This window comes from Chiloscyllium plagiosum, unplaced genomic scaffold (assembly GCF_037043375.1).
Source record: "Chiloscyllium plagiosum isolate Xiang-an unplaced genomic scaffold, Cpla_swu_hap1 HiC_scaffold_35, whole genome shotgun sequence".
NCBI lineage: Eukaryota > Metazoa > Chordata > Chondrichthyes > Orectolobiformes > Hemiscylliidae > Chiloscyllium > Chiloscyllium plagiosum.
Genome location: NW_028270173.1, coordinates 58,096,710 through 58,110,341, shown reverse-complemented (window position 1 = coordinate 58,110,341; position 13,632 = coordinate 58,096,710). Strand labels below are relative to the sequence as shown.

Sequence of the window (13,632 nt, the reverse complement as noted above, 5' to 3'; positions counted from 1 at the left end):
CACCAACCTTGGTGTCATTGGCAAACTTACTAACCCACCCTTTGTCTTCCTCATCCAAGTCATTTATAACAATCACAAAGAGCAGAGGTCCCAGAACTGATCCCTGCAGAACACTCCTGGGTCACCAAGCTCCTGGTTGAATATATTCCATCTACCACCACCCTCTGTCTTCTGTGGGGCAGCCGATTTTGTCTAGACAGATTTCCCTGTATCCCATGTGTCCTTACTTTCTGAATGAGCCTACCATGGAGAACCTTATCAAATGCCTTGCTAAAATCCATGTAAACCACATCCACTGCTGTACCTTCATCCAAGTGTTTTGTCACATCCTCAAAGAATTCAACAAGATTTGTGAGGCATGATAAGATTTGTGAGGCATATCCTTCCAAACATTTCTTCTACACGTGCAGTACTTATCCAAATGTCTTTTAAACCTTGTAACTGTACCTGCATCCACTACTTCCTCTGGAAGTTCCTTCCATATGCTAACCACTGTCTGTGTAGAAAAGTTACCTGTCATGACTTTGTTTAAATCTTTCTCCTCTCACCCTAAGAATATGTTCCCTAGTCTTGAAATCCCCCACCCTGTGGAAACGACTTCTGCCATTCACCCTATCTGTACCCCTCGTGAATTTGTAAACCTGTATAAGATCATCGCTCAACCTCCTAAATGCCAGTGAAAAACATTCCAGTATATCCAGCCTCCTTATAACTCCAACCCTCCATTCCCGGCAACATCCTGGTAAATCTTTTCTGACCCCTCTCCAGCTTAATAATATCTTTCCTATAACAGGACTAAAATTGTGTTGCTGGAAAAGCGCAGCAGGTCAGGCAGCATCCAAGGAACAGGAGAATCGACGTTTCGGGCATAAGCCCTTCTTCAGACTTATTCCCTGATTCTCCTGTTCCTTGGATGCTGCCTGACCTGCTGCACTTTTCCAGCAACACATTTTCAGCTCTGATCTCCAGCATCTGCAGTCCTCACTTTCTCCTATAACAGGACTACCAGAACTGGACACAGTACTCCAGAAGAAGCCTTATCAACGTCCTGTACAACTCAACATGATTTCCTAGCTCCTATACTCAAAGATCTGAGCTAAACCACCTTGTCTACATGTGATGCAAATTTCAAAGAATTATGAACTTGAACTCCTCGGTCTCTCTGTTTTACAACATCACGCAAGGCCTACTTTTAACTGTATAAGCCCTGCCATTGTTTTACCAAAATGCAATACCTCACATTTATCCAAATTAAACTCTATCTGGATGTAAGTTTGCTCGTTTTCAGATGTTTCATCACCATACAGTGAGTCTCCAGTGAAGCACTGGTGTAAGTGACCCACTTTCTGTTTCCTTGGGTTGGTGATGTCATATCTTGTGGTGATGTCATTTGCTGTGTTAATGTCATTTTCTGTTCTTTTTGTCAGAGAGTGATAAGTGAGGTCCAAGTCAATGTGTTTGTTGATAGAGTTCCGGTTGGAATGCCATGCTTCTAGAAATTCACGTGCATGTCTCTGTCCAGAAACGCATCCAGAAACCACTCTCCCCTACATCAAAGACATCTCAGAAATGACTGCCAGAATACTCAGACCTCTTGGCATCATGGTAGCACACTAAAACAGCAGCTAGTTAACTTGAAAGACCCAATACAGACAACAATAAAAACTAATGTAATTTACAAAATACCTTGCAAGAACTGTAATAAACACTACATTGGGCAAACAGGCAGAAAACTAGCCACCAGGATACATGAACATCAACTAGTCACAAAAAGACATGACCCACTCTCACTAATATCCTTACATACAGATGAAGATTTCATTTCAACTGGGGCAACACATCCATCCTAGGACAAGCCAAACAGAGACCCGCACGGGAATTCCTAGAAGCATGGCATCCCAACCGGAAATCTACCAATAAACACATCGACTTGGACCCCATTTACCACCCTCTGAGAAAAAGGACCGGAAATGACATCACCACAGGAAATGACATCACCAACCCAAGGAAACCTAAACACATAAATAGAAAGTGGGTCACTAACACCAGTGCTTCACTGGAGGCTCATTGATGATGTTACCTAGTATGGTTACAAAACATCTGAAAACAAACCTCACTCAGCGAGCAAACTTACATCCAGAACCTCAACCTGAGCTACAAATCTTCTCAAAACTCGCTAAACTCCATCTGCCGCTCTCCAGTGCATTGAGCCAATTGATCATGAACTCTTTCTAATCTTAGATAACCTTCTTCATTGTCCACTATATCACCAATTTGGTGTAATCCATAAACTTACTAACCATGTCTTCTGTATTCTCAACTATACCATTTATGTAAATGACAAACAGAAGTAGGCACAGCACCAATCTCTGTGGAACTCTGCTGGTAACAGGTCTCCAGTCCGAAAAATAACCGCCTACTCTCTGTCTTCTGCCATTAAGCCAATTTTGTATCCAATTAGCAAGCTCACCCTGAATATCATATGATCTAACTTTATGATTTAGTCTACCATGTGAAACCTTATCAAAGACTTTACTAAAGTCCCAGTGAACAATGTCCACCTCTCCAAATTCTTATAAATCCTACTTTTCAGAATCACCTCCAGGACCTGAGCCACCACCGAAGTTAGACTCACAGGTCTACAGTTCCCAGGCTTCTCCTGACATATGTTCTTGAACAAAGGCACAACATTAGCCACTCTCCAGTCATCTGGGCACGTCACCCATAGTTACAAATTATACATATGTTTCTGCAGTTTCATTTTTTCCATACTTTATAATTCCAGTTTATCTCCAGTTATCCTACACCTTCCCTCTAAAATATTGAAAACTAGCTGTCTTTGGAATTCTTGATTAAATGCTGCTGAGAAGTTCTCAGAGAGTCGTCGGAAAACTGAAATCAGTGTGCATTGGGAAAAGGCTCTCTGCTGGTCAGACTATACTTGGCACAAGGAAGATGGTTCTGGTTGCAAGTCTAATATCTTCAATGGCTTCATCAATTAGATTACTGCCCAAATGATTCCTGATGAAGGGCTTATGCCCGAAACGTCGATTCTGTTGATTGTCAGATGCTGCCTGACTTGCTGTGCTTTTCCAGCACCACACTTTTGACTCATGCCCAAATGCAGCAAGTCCTGGACAAAATTCAGATTTGGTTGACCAATGGCAAGTTCACACCGCACAAGTGCCAGGCCATGTCTTTTAACAGAAGGCTGGCTTAGCCAATGACACCCTCATCCCATGGATGAATATTTTTTTAAAAAGTCTCCAACAAAGGAGAATCTAACCATTGCCCCTTTGGAATTCAATGATGTTGCTATCACTGAATCCCTCACTATTAATATACAAGGGGTTACCATTGACCTTAAATTGAATTGGACTAGCAATACAAATACTATTGGTTAAATGTGTAGGTCAGAGACGGGGATTCCTGCAGTAATTAATTCACTTCTGGACTTCCCAGAGTCTGTCCATTACAAGGCACAAATCAGGAATGTTAGGAGTTATTGTGGAATGGTCTCTCACTTAGAAGTCAGCCCCTTCAGCAAGAGAGGAGAGGGAGTTAGAGGAAATACTATAATGTTTCTTTCCCTGTTTTACAGAAGGAGTGCAGCGTACTATACCAGAGAACACAGAGAGGATAGACATCGTCGATCCTGACCATCACCCAAGGAACAAGTGTACAACTGTGGGAACACATCCAGTCCTTTCACAGCATTGCTCAATACAGAGAAGATTGAGCAGTAAAACCATCATCTGGAAATTGGTCAGGTCAGGGGAGCTTTGACATATCATCAGGTCTGAAACTGGTCAGTGGTGTGGAGCCTGCCATCAGAACCAACCTTTCTGAAGGTTTGGCTGTGGGTGATCGGTCAGGGTGAAGCTGGGAAGAAGTATGAATGGCCCCAAGTGTAGTGCAAGCTTCAATTGTTTTCATCGAGCCTCATGAGCCACTGACTTATTCCGAAGGGGGGAGGCTGTACAAGTGTGAGAAAGCCTCCACAGGATCATTAGATCTCCCAACATGCAAGGTGTACCTTTTGTTGATAGTTAAAACAAGGACAGCTACATGGAAGAGAAGCCTTGTCTCTGTGATGTTTGTGAGATGGCTTTCACTCAATCCTCTGATCTTGTGAGGCACCTGAGAATTCACGCAGAGGAAAAACCTTTCAGGTGTGGTGTGTGTGCCCGAGCCTTTGCACTATCGTCAACCTTTGTGAAACATCGTGCACCCTGTGGAAAAGCCATTTCTGTGTGAGGTTTATATCAGGAATTTTACACACTTGTCACTATGAATTACTGGCAGATTGCCACAGCGGGGGTGGGGGAAACCATTCATAGTCTTGGTCTCAGTAAGCTACTGAGCATAACAATGCATTCAAACAGAGAAGAAACTGTTCCCCTGTGGCTTCTTCAGTTCAATGGAACTGCTCATGTTTCAAAGCAGGCACACCGGTAAGAATCTGTTCATGTGCAAAGTGTGCAACAAATCATTCTGATGCTCTTTGCATACACCAAGGCATTCTGACAGGTAGAATCTATTCAGCCATGGGGCAAATAACAAATCTTTTTGATGTTGTGGAAGCTGCATGAACATCAAGATGTTCACAACTATTCATGAATGAAATGTGCAAAAATCATTCTTACTTTCATCCAACCTCCTTCAATGTTAACACATTCACACGAGAGAAACTATTCACCTGCGAGATCTATAACAAATAGTTTTTGCAATTCTTATATCTCCATACATACCAAAGTATTTAGAAACCATTCAAATGCAATGTATAGAATAAATCAATCTTGAAAGCATGAAAGCATTGAAGCCTCACAAATGTCAAGGCACTCACACAGGAAAGAAATTCCATCGATGTGAGTTCTGTAATAAAATCTTCACACATGGTTATCTGACCTCCTGTGACATTAGTGAACGCACATGGGAGATAAAACCTTCCACTGCGATGTATGCCAGGATTATTTCACCTCCTGCATCTCCTCTCTCACCAGACACCAACGTTTTCACACAGACATGGAGCCAGGTTACATGCTTCAGTTGCACTATGATTTGTCTGTGTTGTTTACCCTTCAGTGCTCACATAGGAGAACTGTTGTTCCAAAACACTATCTGTCTCAAACTCCTCCCTCCAACAGTCCAAATGTTTCAATTAGGTCAATTTAATATTTGATAAGATCAACAAACATCACCAAATGAAGACATCAATATGCACAGTATTCCTTGATCTGAATAGAGGTGAAATACTTCGATGATTTATACTGAATAATTTATTTCCTTTGTATTGTTTTTGCTCCAAACCCATAGGAGTTTTATTGTGACCAGCTTTGGAGGCCTCAGCTGGAATACCATTAGGGCCGCAGGCTTTTTTGTTTCTCATCTGTTTAATTGCTTGCTGTAGCTCTTCTCACCCATGGATTCTACCATAGGACACTGAGGACAGACTGGAGGTTGTCAGCTGTCCCTGTGGATTTGTAGTAGAGGTATTGTTCAAAATCAAAATCAGAAGTTGCTGGAAAAGCTCAGCAGGTCTGGAGCATCTGTGAACAGAAATCAAAGTTAATGTTTCAGGTCCAGTGACCCTTCCTCAGAACTGATGAGAGCTAGGAAAATGTCGATTTATATGCAGTAGGTAGGGTGGGGGTGATGAGGGTAAGGAATAAACAATAGGTAGGGATAGAACCCAGAGAGAGAAGAACAGTTGGAATGACAAAGGAGTCATTAAAGATCTGGCTGGGAGTGTGAATAGCTGTTAATGGAGACTGTTAGTGGCTAACAATAGGTAGTGTGTAATGGCAAACTGTGGTAAGAAGGTCTGGTAAGTGTGGTTGGGGCCAGGACATAGGGGCGTTCAGGCCCTAAAATTATTGAACTCAATATTGAGCCTGGAGGGCTGTAGGGTCCCCAAGCAGAAAATGAGCAAGCCTGAGTCAGAGATGTTGGCCAGGGATCAGGGTGGTGTGTTAAAGTGGCAGACAACTGGAAGGTCAGTTCTTTTTTACAGGCAGAACGTAGATCTTCTGCGAAGCAGTCACTCAGTCTAAGTTTTGTTTCCCCACTGTGGAGGAGACCACATTGTGAGCAGTGAATGCAGTAGACTAGATTGTGAGAAGTGCAGGTAAAGTGCTACTTCACCCAGAAGATATGTTTTGGCCCTTGGATACTGGGAGGGAGGAGATAAATGGATTTTCGGCGATTGCAGGGCTGTGGGGGCTTTTTGGGAGTGAAAAAAGAGTGGACCAACATATTTTAAGCAACAAGGTGATTAAAGATTCTACACTATTTTTCATGTATTTCATTTTAAATTTCTCTTTCTTTTACACAATTTAATGTCATGATGCAGTGATTCTCACTGAAATTAACTTTATTTCAAACATGTTGGCATTTAATAAGGCTCAGTATAAGCAACTGTGAAGTACTTATATTTTCTTGTAGATGTCAGTGCAGCATATTGTGGGGAAGAGGAGAAGTCAGAATTTTTCAGATGAAGAGATGAACATTCTTCTCGCCGAAGTGGAAGCAAGACGCAATTGCATCCTTGGCGGTGGAAAGAGGAAACCACCTAGGAAAGTACAGTCCATTGCCTGGAAGGAAGTAGCGACTGTGGTTAGTGTGAATAGCACTGTCCGATGGACAGAGGACCAATGCAGGAAGAAACTTCACGATTTGATGCGCGCTGCCAGGGTAGGTACATGTGTGTAAGTTGATGCATGACAGTTGAAATCCCCACTGAAAAGTCATATGAGAGGTTTTTGTTTACTAATTTAAGATGTTTCATAAGATGCAGTTGGCTTGAAGGTGTCTCTGTCTTGGTCATAAATATTATCTCTAATCAGAAGACCCCCTGGAGGCAGGCAGCAGGCCATTTATCCACTGCCCACTCCAAATGAAGGCATTAAAAAAACTGTAAATAGCAGTTATAAAATGTGTCACATGGTAAAGTCAAGACCATGATGCTTTAAAATGTAATTTCTCCCTTTAGGTAAAGCTCACCCATAATACCCGGGAACGCTCGTTGAGTGGATGGGAAGCGCCATACATCAAGGAGCTGACAGAACAGGAGGAATTTACTCGGCAGCTACTCGGCCTCTCCGACGCCATGAATACCAGTGGTGCAGCAGATATGGGGATGAATGACGGTGCTGTCATCAATTCAGTGCTTAAATCATCAAGAGAAAATTACGTTATGAAACAAAAAGTAATTATATTATTTGTTTGTTTTTGGGATGAGTGTGTTGCTGGCTGAGCCTGAATTTATTGCCCATTGCCAGTTCCCCTGGAGAAGATAGTGAGTTGCTTTCTTGAACTACTGCAGTCCTTGGGGTGTAGGTATATCCATAATGCTGTTAGGATTGGAGTTCCAGAACTTTGACCAAGCAACAGTACAGGAATGGCAGTATATGGGTGCTGTGTGGCCCTGTGTATAGTGACGTACTCATGTATCTGTTGCCAACCCATCTAGATTGGTAAAGGCCATGGGTTTCAAGGGTACTATTGAAAGAGCCTATTTGAGTTTCTGCAGTGTATCTCATAGATGGTACACACTGTTGCAACTGTCTCTTGGTTATAAAAGAAATGTTGACGGTAGTGGATGTATCACTAATCAAGCAAGCTGCTTCATCCTAAATAATGTCAAGCATCTTGAGTCATGGTAGAGCTGCACTCCTCCAGACAAGTAGAGAATATTCCACCACACTTACAACTTGTGTTCATGAATATTAGGAAAGCTTTGTAGAATTGTGGGATGAGTTTCTTGAAGCTGAACTTCCATCCACTGACCTGCTGTTGTAGTCATAGTATTTATATGGCTAGTCCAACTCAGTTTCTGGGTCAATGGCAAGTCCACAGGATGTTGACAGTGGGGGATCCAATGATGGTAATGCCAGTGAATATCAAGGGGTAGTGGGTGGATTGTCTCTTGTTGGAGATAGTCATTACCTGATACTTGTTTAGCGCAAATGTTACTTGCCATTCATCAGTCCAGTCCTGGATGTTGTCTTGCTACGTTTGGAGATAGACTGCTTATTATCTGAGAAATTGCAAATGGTGCTGACAATGTGCAATCTTTTGTGAATATCTCCAGTTGCAACCTTATGATGGACAGAGGGTCACTGATAAAGCAGTTGAAGATGGTTGGACTTTGGACACTAACCTGAGGAGCTCCTGATCTCCAACAACCTTCCTTTGTGCCAGGTATGACTCCAACCAGTGGAGAGCTCTTCTCCAGAATCCCATTGTCTTGGGTTTTCTCAGATTCCTTGATGTCACAGGAGGTCAAATCCTGCCTTAGTGTTAAGGGCAGTCACTCTTATCTCACCCCTGGAATTTGGCACATTTGTCCATGTTTGGACCAAGGTGTAATGAGTCTAGAAGCCAAGTGTAAATGAGCACTGAGCAGATTATTACTGAGCAGGTGGTGTTCATAGCACTTTCGGTCACTTTACTGATGTCTGAGAATTCATTGATGAGGTGGTAATTGGCCTGGTTGGATTTTCTTGCATTTTTGTGAAAAGCACATACCTGGACAATTTTCCACATTGCTGGATAGATGGCAGGGTCTTAGTATATGTTGTAAAAATTATGATTTTTTTTCTAACAGATGTCTATGGGCGGCACGGTGGCACAGTGGTTAGCACTGCTGCCTCACAGCGCCAGAGACCCGGGTTCAATTCCCGCCTCAGGCGACTGACTGTGTGGAGTTTGCACGTTCTCCCCGTGTCTGCGTGGGTTTCCTCCAGGTGCTCCGGTTTCCTCCCACCATCCAAAGATGTGCAGGGTCAGGTGAATTGGCCATGCTAAATTGCCTGTAGTGTTAGGTAAGGGGTAAATGTAGGGGTAGGGGTGGGTTTCGCTTCGGCGGGTCGGTGTGGACTTGTTGGGCCGAAGGGCCTGTTTCCACACTGTAATCTAATCTAAATCTAAATCCATGGACATATCAGAGCACGTTGGCGGTGAATTGGCAGCTGCCTCTGAGATTCCTGAGAGGGGGCATGAGGAAGGGATGGAGGTGAATACTTCACACCAATGTGGCATTGTAGTTGCAGAGGACGGAGAGGAGTGTCAGGACCGTGAGATGTCTGATGTGGACAGCAGTGTTGGTGACACTTCCATGGTAAAGTTAAAAGTTATGGTTCTTGAGGATGGGGAGGCCCATGAAGCAATGGCTGCTATAGCAGAAAGAGGAAGCTCAGGACCTTCTGAAGGTGAGGAACCTGTGGCTTCGGGAGCTGAGGTGCTGTGAATGCATGAACAACATCAGGCTCGTGCTGCTGTAAAAGAAAATGAAGATGATCTAATGCTCCCAGAAAGCTTGTAGCAAGAGCAGGTTAAAAGTACTAAGAGTCATCAGGCCACAACTAACCTGCTTCAGCAAACGTTGACTGAATTTAAGACGGATGTCAGCCAACATATGCAAACAAACTGTGAGTTTCTGCAGCAGCAGAATGATAAAATCTCATCAGCAGAATGAGATTTTAAGACAGCACCTGCAAAGGAACAATGAGATATTTCAGCAGCAGAATGAGATACTTTGTCAGCTTCTGCAACGTAGCAATGAGACTTGAATGAAATGAGGAAAATTCTGGCTCAAATTGTCATGGCTGCATCTTCTGGCAAGCAGGAACCCACTATAGGGACATCTGCTGCAGGACATGGCCCAGGCACAAGAGAGGTCACATCACAGGGACATGCGAGACAGAAAAGAAATTAGTGTCCCTCCCTTCAACACTGACGATTCTACCCAATTATAACCCCTCACCCGTTTCATCATGAGGGTTTTAGAGTCATAGAGATATACAGCATGGAAACAGATCCTTCGGTCCAGCTCGTCCATGCCGACCAGATATCTAGTCCCATTTGCCAACACTGGGCCCATATCCCTCTAAACCCTTCCTATTCGTAAAGCCATCCAGATACCTCTTAAATGCTATAATTGTACCAGCCTCCACCACTTCCTCTGGCAGCTCATTCCATACACGCACCACCGTGTTGTCTTTACTTTATGTTATACTCCTTATATATTGTTAGAATGACCATTATATTTGACCACATACTATGCTCTGTTACATTGGACTTGATATTTATTGCCTAGTTTGAAGCCAGTGGGACAATATACAGTGGGCCTTAGTGTCTTGGTTGTATAATTCTTTTGTATACAATAAAGTTTTGTTTTTTAATAAATGAAATCTTATGGCATAGTTCTGTTGAATATTGCTGTGAAAAGACACACTCTTCTCGAAGCTATCTGTCTTGCACTCATCAGGACAATTCACAACAAATACCAATCTAAAGACAGTGTGATGTTTGATGCATTGACTGTCTGTCCCAAAGACTGGCTGATGACATCAAACAGCACATTTGTTTGCAGTAGGCAAGGTATTGCCTGTTCTCAACTAGCCTGTGCCTGCAAAACTCAAAACATAATGTTCGAACTTTTACATGATTCTGTGATTGGACAGCATTTGCTAAATAGGTTTGAATGTGTTAAGAATTAAGCTGGTAACCAATTTAAGGTTGTCAGTCAGGCTTGTAATATAGCACACTTGTGCACACTACAAGGTACATGTTTTAATACACAGAGCCCTGTTCTTTGCAGAGAGAAAAAAAGGATGTACATACACTATGCTTATTTCAAACTCAACAAAATAAATGGCAGGCATTCTCTGGTTCATTTCTCAGGGCAACACCTTGACTGATCAGAGGCTACTAGCATGATTTAGAATTTAAACAAAGCCTGGCAGTTTATTATCAGTCATTTATAATTGATGCATTCTCCATTGCATTGACTCTATCAATCGTAATCCAATTGCCAACTAGTCAGCATTCTCTATACGGTATAAGATGTTGTCTTTTTACATAAGTATTTTTATAAATTGTCCTAATTAATGCTGGTTGAAAAACTTCAACAAAATGTAGTTTTTATGAGCAATGCTCAGATTCTGTATTACCAAATGATCCTTTGTATAGTTTTATTAGTTACAATAACGTATTGGGATTTATATTAAACGGCAATGGTCCCGAACCAGACTGAAATAGCATTCATAGGCACAAAAACCAGCTGCCCTCTGGTATAGCCAACTCGTGCTCACTAAACGCACGTTACAGAAGAACGACCTGCACTGGATATTAGAACAGTTGACCAAACGTTGATCAAAGATGTAGGTTTTAAGGAGCATCTACAAAGAGGAAAAACCAGACAAAGAAATTTTGGAAAGGAATTCCAAACTTTTGGGTGTTGACAGTTGAAGACGCAACTTCAATGGAGCAATTTTAAATCTGGGATGCTCAGAATCCAACATTAGAGAAGTGTAAATATGTCTGAGGTTTGTAAGGCCTGAAGGAGATTAAAGGGAAGGAGAGATGGGGTATGGAGTGTCTTAAAAAAAAACGAGAAGTTTAAAATCCAGAGATATGAATTGTAAATCTTTTATACAGAGGGTGTTTCATGTCTGGAATGAATTTTCTGAGAAAGTGATGGATGCAGGTACAATTACAACATTCAAAAGACGTTTGGATTGATACATGAACAGGAAAGGTTTGGAGGGATATGGGCGAGGAGCAGGTGAGTGGGACTAGTTTAATTTGGGATTATGTTCAGCATGGACTGGTTGGACTGAAGGGTCTGTTTCTGTGCTGTATGACTGACTTTATGGTGTCAGTATTTAATACCATCTCAATCAGAAAATTGTTCACATTGGTTGCCTCAGTGAGAAGACTAAACTGATATCATATATACATTAATACCTCCAGTTTTTAGGTAACTGCTGTGTTTTAACCATTCTACAACAGATTTGTCCAAAGCAATTGTCTCAGTAAATCATGAAGCTTAGTAGATTGCGGTCTAATTATTTTAATGTTCAAGTACCTCCATCACAATCCTATAATTGTTCCAGGGTGATATAACTATAAATTAGCTAATTAGATTACTTACAGTGTGGAAACAGGCCCTTCGGCCCAACAAGTCCACACCGACCCGCCGAAGCGCAACCCACCCATACCCCTACATTTACCCTTTACCTAACACTATGGGCAATTCACCTGACCTGCACATCTTTGGACTGTGAGAGGAAACCAGAGCACCCAGAGGAAACCCACGCAGACATGGGGAGAATGTGCAAACTCCACACAGTCAGTCGCCTGAGGCAGGAATTGAACCCGGGCCTCTGGTGCTGTGAGGCAGCTGTGCTTGCCACTGTGCCGCCCACACATAATGCACAAATAGAGGTTAATGAATATGAATTTCTAGCCATTACAAGCATTTCAAAGTTCAGAACTATATATTCAGATTGTAAGAGGTAGCATTGTTAATACGGATGGAATAAATAAGAAGGCCAGAAATGACGATGAATCAAAAGACATAGAATCCATTTGGATGGAGGTAAGTAATAAGGATAAGAATATACTGGAAGGGGTTATCTATAAGCTGCTACAGTAGCTATACAATGGGATAGAGAATAAACTAGCAAATAACAAAGGTATCTAACAAAGGCAGTACATTAATTATTAGTGACTTTAATCTTCATGTAGATTAGGAAATTCAGATTGGCAGAGTTAGCCACCTAGGAAGAATTCATAGTGTGTATTTGGGATAGTTGCTTACAAAATGTGTTATGGATCTAACAAGTGATCAAGCTGTTTTGGATCTGGTAATGTGTTATGAGACCGGTTTGGTAAATGACCTCAGAATAAAAGATTCTCTAGAAAACATTGACCAGAAAATGGAAGAATTTAGCATACAGTTTGAGAGTGTTCAAAGTTAAAAATCACACAACACCAGGTTATAGTCCAACAGGTTTAATTGGAAGCACACTAGCTTTCGGAGCGACGCTCCTTCATCAGGTGATTGTGATGGGGCGTCGCTCCGAAAGCTAGTGTGCTTCCAATTAAACCTGTTGGACTATAACCTGGTGTTATGTGATTTTTAACTTTGTACACACCAGTCCAACACCGGCATCTCTGAAGTTTGAGAGTGAGTAACATGGGTCAGAAACAACTGTGCTAAACTTAACTAAAAGTAAAAACAAAGAAATGAGGGCAGAGTTAGTTGGAGTAGACTGGGAAGGGAGTTTAGCAGCAAAGACAGTTGAGGAATAATGACTGATCTTTAAGAAAATAATTAATGGCTCCCGACAAAGAAGAAGAAGGAACCGAGGAAAGGGAGAAGCCAACTTTGGTTAACCTGGGAATTTAAAGATAGCATAAAATCTAAAGAAAAGCATACAGATATTAGTGGTAAGCCAGAGGATTGGGAAAGTTCTAAAAAAAAAGCAACAAAGATAACCAAGCCAAAAGGAAGAAAATAAATTTTGTGGGTATACTTACAAGTAACATCAAGAGGGACATTAAAAGCCTCTTTAAGTGTATAAGAAGAAATAGATAAAGTGAACATCGACACCTTAGAGAATGAAACTGTGGAAATAATAATAGGAATCAGGAATTGGCAGAGGAGCTGAATAAATACTTTCCATCAGTCTTCACAGTAGGAAACACCGAAAGCATTCTGTAAGTACTAAATAATCAAGGGGTGAAAGGTGGAGAGGAAATAAATGCACTAACTACCACTAGAGAAAAATATACTACCAAAACTAATGGAACTAAAGACCAATACGACCTCTGGACCTAATG

At 41.8% G+C, this 13,632-nt stretch overlaps 1 pseudogene across 1 annotated transcript in view; it reads left to right on the top strand.

The window, feature by feature from the left end:
- Nucleotides 1–10,542, top strand: part of LOC122541193 (uncharacterized) — a 200,104-nt pseudogene extending 189,562 nt beyond the window's left edge. Inside the window, exons 5-6 of the transcript XR_015752930.1 lie at nucleotides 6,992–7,145; nucleotides 8,919–10,542. The product of XR_015752930.1 is annotated as an uncharacterized LOC122541193 (transcript). The remainder of the gene's footprint in view (nucleotides 1–6,991; nucleotides 7,146–8,918) is intronic.
- The last annotated feature ends 3,090 nt before the right edge of the window (nucleotides 10,543–13,632 follow it).